The 8,436-nt window shown below is 31.7% G+C and overlaps 1 pseudogene; it reads left to right on the forward strand.

Annotated features, from left to right (window-relative positions):
* Nucleotides 1-1,291: 1,291 nt before the first annotated feature.
* Nucleotides 1,292-2,443, forward strand: LOC125831100 (F-box protein SKIP23-like; annotated as a pseudogene).
* Nucleotides 2,444-8,436: the final 5,993 nt, after the last annotated feature.

Genomic DNA, 8,436 nt, shown 5'->3' on the forward strand with positions numbered 1-8,436 from the left:
TCTGTCGACGTGCCTGCTTCAGCATGTTTCAAATTATTTTACTTTAATTTAATTAATGTATAATATTTTCTAAATTATGGGATCTATTTTAGCTATGACTTTTAGTTTTAAATTCACGTTGAAGCAAGCACGTCTCCGTCGACATACCTGCTTCAGCGTGTTTCAGAAAAAAAATAAATTTTTTTGTTCTACTTTAATTTAATTAGTGTATAATAATTTCGAAATTATGGGATCCGTTTTAGCTATGACTTTTAGTTTTAAATTCATATTCTTTAGTTATAACTTTATTATTTTGAATGTCGATAATATTTGTTTATATTTTATAACTACTTTGAGTAAAAAATCAACAATCAATGATGGAAAATACTTTATTTATGTACATCTTAATTGGCCTCTTCACATTAAATTTGGAGCAATTTTCACATATAGCAAACACAAAATTCATATTTGTATACTATAACAAAGTTTACATAATTGCGCTCCATAGCAAACATGTTATGACTAGGCTATTTCGCTATACATTTATACAAAAGAAGCAATTGTATAATTCGCTGGCTCCTCTTCAGATTTGTATAATTTCGCTGGCAGACTATTTGTATAAATTGTTGTCAGCCTCTCGTTTGTATAAATCGTTGAGAGTCTCTCAATTTAATTTTATGTGTTTGTATATCTGTATAAAATTTGAATTTGTATACAATTGAATCGAAATAAAACGTTTGTATATACATTGTATTTTGTATAATCTGTGTTTGTATAAAGCAAGAAAGAGAGAAAGGCAAAAGAGAACTGGACAGGGGAATATTTGTATTGTATAATTATAAGTGTATAGGATGAAGATATATGTATTTGCATGTGTATATACAATTTTCTCTCGTTTTATACAAACAGAAACACAATTTATACATTTATGTTTGTATAAAGCGAGAGAGGTGAGCGACAGATAGAGAGCGAGAGAGGGAGAGTGGCGAGCAAGAGTTTGAGGGAGAGAGGCGACTGGCACACAGTTTGCTACAGGGCACAATTAAATCAAAGTGTGATTATACCATTTAATTTGAATTAATAGTTTGTCATTATGTACAATTTTCCCTTAAATTTGCGCAAACAAAAATAACTAACAACTTAAAATATCTTAAAATCATAAATTGGTCAGAAATTAATTATGATATGTTGATTCTCATAGGCTAAGCGTTTCAATTTAACAAAAAGAAATCCAATTCCTCCCATAAATTGTTAATATCTTCCCTACTATATAAGGAAGTCGATCAGTACATGATAATCCAATTAATTAAAGATGGGTGATTGGTCAGAAATTAATTATGATATGCTGGTTCTCATAGCTAAGCGTTTCAATTTAATTGAAGATTACTTAAATTTCGCCTCTGTCTGCAATCGTGGCGATGTGCGGCCACCAACGAGAATTTTAACACTAATTTGCGTAGAGTTCCGTGGCTGATGTTAGCCGAGGAAAAAGGCAATTCAAGTCGACAGTTGGTCAGTTTTTATAATGGCGGCATGATTATGAAGAAGAAGATTCCAAAAGCCAGCGGAAAAAGATGTATGGAGACTATGGGATGGCTTGTTACGGTAGGAAAAGATGAAGGTGAAATTAGTTTGTTACATCCCTTCTCTGGTGTTCATATCGAATTGCCCCATCAAAGTACCATCAAAAATTATCATACTCACTATCAAAACTGGCGATCTGTGGACCTATTTTCACAAGGCAGTTTTGTCTGCTAGTCCTTCTGAGACATCAGACTACGTTCTCATGGTAATTGAGGGAGGTGTCAAGTTCCTCAGTTATTGGAGGCCAGGCAACTTGCGATGGACCAGGATTATAAATAAATCCCCTCACGTTGCACATCGTGATGTCATACATTTTGATGGCAAATTTTATGCAGTTGATTGGAGGGGTCAAGTTCTAGTTTGTGATATTGAATCAAATCACACACAAGTAGTTGCACAACTAGCAAGGGAATATGATGGGGAAGAGTTGTACATAGTACTAGGAACATTATTTATAGTTGTGTCACGGTGTTGGGTTAAGATGCATTACAAATGATAGCGAGAGGATTCCATTGACACTTACCCAAGATGGTATTTTTGATGATCTTGATGAGGAGCTAACTATGGGACAACAAATATTCGAGTTTTTGAGGTGGATTTAGTTACTGGCAAATTGACGCAACCTAAAGAATTAGGGGATAGAGCTTTTTTTATTGGTCATAATGCTTCTCGCTCTGTTCAATTTCCTGGAATCAAGCCAAATCATATTTATTTTACCGATGATTATTGGGAATCATACCTTTCATTTGAAGAAGGTGGTGGCCTGGATATGGGTGTTTTCAACTTAGCTGATGGCACCATCTTCCCGTTCCCACACTACAAGGGTGTCTCTTTAAGTCTTGTTTGTCCTCCAACTTGGGTCACACCAACTCTATATTGATTCGATCACACTCTTTTCATTTAATTTTCTACTAGTATTATTTGTTATTGTTGCTTTCCTTTCCATTTTACATAATTAGAATTATGTTACGAATTGCTTTCAAATTTATATTTGGAGAATTAATGTTTCACGCAGGATTCAGTATTAAGGACCTAGCAGGGGCGGTTCAATGCCTTAAAAAATGAGGCCCAAATTTGATGATCTTGTTTTTATTTATTTTTTAGTAATAATAGAATTATTATTAAAAAAAAATTAATTAAAAAATAAATTATATTGGGTCTTTCTTTTAGTTCATTTTGAAATATTAAAGAATTTTCTTTTTTTTTTTTTGTCCAATTTTAAATTTATCTTCCACATGATATGTTTAAGACCACTTGATTAAAAAAAAATTTGGTATATTTTATATATATATATATATATATATCTTTAGTTTAAGATCATAGAAAAATTAAGTCTTTCCATTAAAAAGAAGAAATAACTTTAGAAAAATGAAAACTAGATCTCCGATTTATTTTTGACTTTAGGCCACTAATAGCTGCACTATGAGATTATCTGCAATCTTAGCTTGCAGCAGCATGAATAAAGGACCTACTAAGTAGACACATATTAAGTATCTTAAATTGAAGTGTGAATATTAAAAACTCGTTGTTTTCATGATTTTTTTTAATACATTTCATTTAATAAAGCTATTATGTAGTCGTGTAAATTCAAATATGATAAAGTAGTACAAGAACACAAAAGTAACATTGGAATGTTAGAATAGTTTTATATCAAGTAAAAGTTCAAGGTTAACAAAACTAATTCACAAAATTATTGAAACCATTGATCATCAAATGCAAACAAGCAAATACTAATATCTGTATTTACTTCTGGGAGATTGACAAGACATACAATATTTATTTTTCAGAGTCCAGCTTTAACAATAAACTTGAGGAAATGTACGTTGATGAACAGACGACACTACAAAATTGATGAGAGACAAAGCTCACATCATGTTCCATCCCATTTAACCTGCACTACAAAACACAATTGCATGAAGCACATCTAGGCCTCTCAGCCACTCATACCTCTATAAAAATAATAACAAGCTAAAAACATATTTTGAATTAAATTGATCACATGTGTCAAGTGAACAATAACAAAAAATAGAAACTTTTTTTTTATATATTGTTGAGTAAATATCTCAAAAGATCACTCAAGTATGTGAAATTATTTAAGGAAGTCACTCAACTTAATTTTATATCAATAAAGTCACTCAACTTATGAAATTTCTTTTACAAAATCACTCAAGTTAAACTATTTTTTCTACAAAATTATTATAACCAAAAGATAAAAAGAGATAATTACACAAATTACCCTTCAAGTTTAATTTCATAATACTTTCTTCCCTTTTACTTAAGAATATTATGTTTACCTCATTTTTTTTAATTATAATTTTCTTAACTTAATTAATAACTCAACTGTCCAAGCATTAAGCATTAATGCACTTGGCTCAGGCTTCGTCTCTTCAAGTAAATTTTTAGCTGGTCTTATAGCAAACAAAAAAAAATTATGAATTGGATTTTCAAAATATTCATATCAATAACTATTACCTTATTAAAAATAATGAGGAAACACGACAACAAAATAGTGAAAATGAATAAAAGAAGACAACAAACCTGTAATTTTTCAAAAAAATTATTTCAACCTATAATCTTTTCGATAGTCCTGCTTCCTTAACTGTTAATTGAAATTTTATTTTAACTGGTAGGTCGAATATTTAATACTAGTGTTTTAATATGAATTATTTAGTGTTAGGGATGATAATAAAGTGGAGCCGAGCAGAGGCAAAGTGGTTTAAGCCTTAACCCGAAAAATATTAACCTCCCCGCTTTTTTGTGTGTTTTAGATCCACCCGCCCCTCTCCGTATCAATCCCCACTCAACCCGGCCAACCCGCAACAGTTTATTTTTAAACAAAAAGTTAAATCAAATTTAATAATGCTAAATTATTTTTACAGCTTTCAAAAGCCAGAAAATTTAGATAGATTATGTAATTAAGGATAATATCTTTTTATTTTAAGCAGTATTATATGTTCTTAATCATATTTCACATCTTTCCAAAAGCCAACAGATTTAAATGGTTATCAGTTTTTTTTGCAGCAGTGAAGCAGTGATGCATTAATTTTGAAAAATTGAGTTTGTAAACTTAATTTTTAGTTTTCGCGAAAAAAAATTCAAATAACATTTTAAAAAATATATATGAATAGTTTTTTGGTGTACAAACATGAAATTCAGCAAATAAAAACATAAGTTAATGCAAATTCACGTTTTTAATTTCACTCAAAAATAAAATTATGAACTCATTTTAAATTAAACTTTTGTTTTGCTTAAACCCACTACCTCCCCGTCCCTTCCCCACCCCGTCCTGCTCTGCATAGCCTTAAATCCGTAATCACTATGCATAGCTAACAAACCACCCCGCTTCATTGTCATCCCTATTTAGTGTGACGTGCATGTTTGTATGGAGTAAAAAATTAATTATTTTGTGAAGTTAGATTTTTTTTTGGTAAAATGAATAAAAAGATGGTAAAAATCAGTTAAATTAAATAATATATGATAAAGGGCAACTTAGTTAAATAATAAATTTTTATATTAATAATAATTAGGTTAAGAAAATAAATATGAGAAAAATAAAATAAGAGAGATAAGTAAAATATTATAAACTACTTGGAAGGTGGTTTATGTAATTTTTTATTTTTTTGGTTATATTGATTTTCTAAAAAATTAGTTTAACTTGAGTGACTTTATAAAATGAAATTCAAAAGTTGAGTGACTTTATTGATACAAAACTAAGTTGAGTAACTTTTTCAAATAATTTACTTTAAACCAAAAAGTTCTCTCTGTTTTTCTCTTTCATAAACATACTTGAACATAAACTCAGTATAAATTAGTGGAAGAACTTTCAAAAGGAACCACAGATGAGATGAGAGAATTTTTTATTGGATCACTCTTAACCGCTCGAGATGTAGGGACCGTAAGGACGGAAAGTTCTCTGTCAACCAGAGTATACTCTTGAACCCACAAACTACGTAGCCATAAAATCACGATCAGATGATTATTGGGAATCATACCTTTCATTTGAAGAAGGTGGTGGCTTGGGCATGGGTGTTTTCAACTTAGCTGATGGCACCATCCTCCCGTTCCCACACTACACTACAAGGGTGTCTCTTTAAGTCCTGTTTGTCCTCCAACTTGGGTCACGCCAACTCTATATTGATTCTTTTCATTTAATTTTCTACTAGTATTATTTGTTATTGTTGTTTTCCTTTCAATCTTACATAATTAGAATTATGTTGCGAATTGCTTTTAAATTTATATATTTGGAGAATTAATGTTTCACAATCGTTTTTCTGCACTATATCCCTTTTCTCTCTGAGCTCTGTCTACTTGAATTTACAGAAAGTATTGATTTAGATTCGATCTCTAAGAGTGTTTTACTCCACCACCTTTTCCGTGTTGATTTAGATTTGATCTGTCGTGATTTGAGTTCTCTAATATCAGAATTGGAAAATCTGGAAAGGTGAGTCCAACTGACCTGACTGATAACAAGAACAATTGTCCAAACATTATATATGTTTCAGATAGTGTAGGCAAGCTCATCTACAAAGTCTACTTTAAGGTGCAACGTCTTCTTCTTGAGTTGGATTGTACAACCATCAGTTTATTGGGACTTAACGCTGTAAGTTCGCATAACAGAAAGGAATATAAAACAATATCATTATACATAAGTGTTTTCCCAAAATGCAGGAGGTGGAATCAGTTTTAACCTGGCATGCACTTCAAAGGAGCCGTAGTGATGCAGGAGTATTTTCACAAATATCATGATTCCCGTAGTTGGTATACCTGCAGAAACAAGAATGTCACTAGTTGTAGTTTTCATATCAGTACTTTCACAAAGACTTACTGTTTTCCCTTTCTAGATGTAGTTTTCATATCCCCACATTTGTGTGCCATAAGAATCTCATATCCATTTGGATCCCCAGATATATAGTATGTCTTGAACTTATCATAGCTAGACTCCCAGAATTTCTGAGGGAAGCTAAGAGTGCAAGTAGCGACAGACTGTGTTGGCCATAACCCAGTATTAAGGAGCTGCACTGTGAGACTATCTGCAATCTCAGCAACATGAAACCCATAATTGTGTCTTGTGAGGTAATCATGCCTGGTTTTGAGGTGAGTTCCTCAGTTTGTCATCCACAAACAAAGAAATGAACTCACTCAAATGGGGAAATCATGCCATTATGGAATATTTTGTCATTATAAGACATACTAGATATAAACACGATCAATTTGTATAAATGAATTTATAGAAAACTGAACAATTTGTATAAAATTGAAAGTTTCTAGCGAATGATACAAATCAAAAGCTCCATAGCAAACATAAAATTTGCTATGGAGCGCAATTATGCAAAGTATAGCTATAACATATAAATATAATTTTTATGTTTGCTATATGTGAAAGTTGTTCTAGAAAAAACTTTAATACATAACTTGTGTGATACATAACCAACTAATACTAAAAAATTAAATCTCTTGATTAATTTTAATTTTTAAAATAATAAAATTCATTAATTGTACAATCAAAACATGTGTATCTTAATCATGTAATTTTTTTGATTAATTTCAGCTTATTACTCTTTTAAAATAATAAATTCACTAATTTAATATATCTACACTTAGAAACATATGTGCATAGCTGCACATATATACATTTATATCATTATATGTATCATGAGCACTTATATCTTAGATACATAAAAGATTTTGATCAGATGGACACAAACATATTTATACGTTCCATGAACACATACTAACATCTTATATATAGGGGGGGGAGAGAAATTGAACTATGAAACATGCGCAGACAGCTACATTGGTGTGTATAAAAAAAGATGTATGGAGTCTTTGGGATGGTTTATTAAGAGGAGGGTGAAATCAATCCCTTTTCAGGTGTTGAGATCGAATTGCCCCATCAAAATACAACTAACACGGAACTGGTAGAAAATGGATCTTTATTCATAAGGCTGTACGTTTTATCAGCTAGGCCTTCTGATTACGTTCTCATGGTCATAGAAGGGAATATCAATTTCGTCGAGGCCAGGAGACTTGAGATGGACCAGAATTGAATCATCTCCCTCTGTACATCACAGATGATTACTGTAGATTGGACATGGGTGTTTTCAACTTAGGAGATGGCACCATCCAACCTCACTATGACCGTGTTTCTCTTAGTCCACCAACACTTTATTGATTTAGATTCTTCATTTTATTATTCCTCTTCTAATTCATTATCATAGTTTAAACATGATTGCTTTGTTTTAAGATTATGCATCAGTAGAATCTTCATGAAACATTGTCCCTAATATCGCAGACCCTTACCAGAAGTGTAAAAAGGAAAGACATCTACTACTGTTCATGTCCATTTAATGTTGCTTGAAGCTGATGCTATTTCGTAATGTTCAATATAGTATGTCAAATGGGCGGATTTGAGAATGCCAAGATTGAATGATCCAGGAAGTATCCAAGGTGATTATCAATCATGAAATTTCAAGTTCAATTTTTTTTCTCATCTATTCAAGTAGAGGCCCAAACACCACAGATATTCAAAAAGATTGAAAATAAATGGTGTCCACGTTGGTATACCATTTAAGTTCAATCAATGGAATATGATAGTAATAGAAAATGTACCACATGAAGAAGATATCCTGACCCAACCAGGATTCTGGATAACAACATCACATGAGTAGACAGACATTAATGGTCCTACCACTCGCTTATTGTCAGTACAAACAATGAATGAGGAACAAGCCCAATCCACATTCATTAACCAACACAAAACATTGATGGATTCTGCTTTTTAATGGAAAACCACAACATTGTTACACATTCAATAAGTAATGGACACCACTATACTCTGTCCATTGATATTTTACTCAACTAGCAACAAGGAAG

This window comes from Solanum verrucosum, unplaced genomic scaffold (assembly GCF_900185275.1).
Source record: "Solanum verrucosum unplaced genomic scaffold, falcon-dt-bn FXZP01000049.1, whole genome shotgun sequence".
Lineage (NCBI taxonomy): Eukaryota > Viridiplantae > Streptophyta > Magnoliopsida > Solanales > Solanaceae > Solanum > Solanum verrucosum.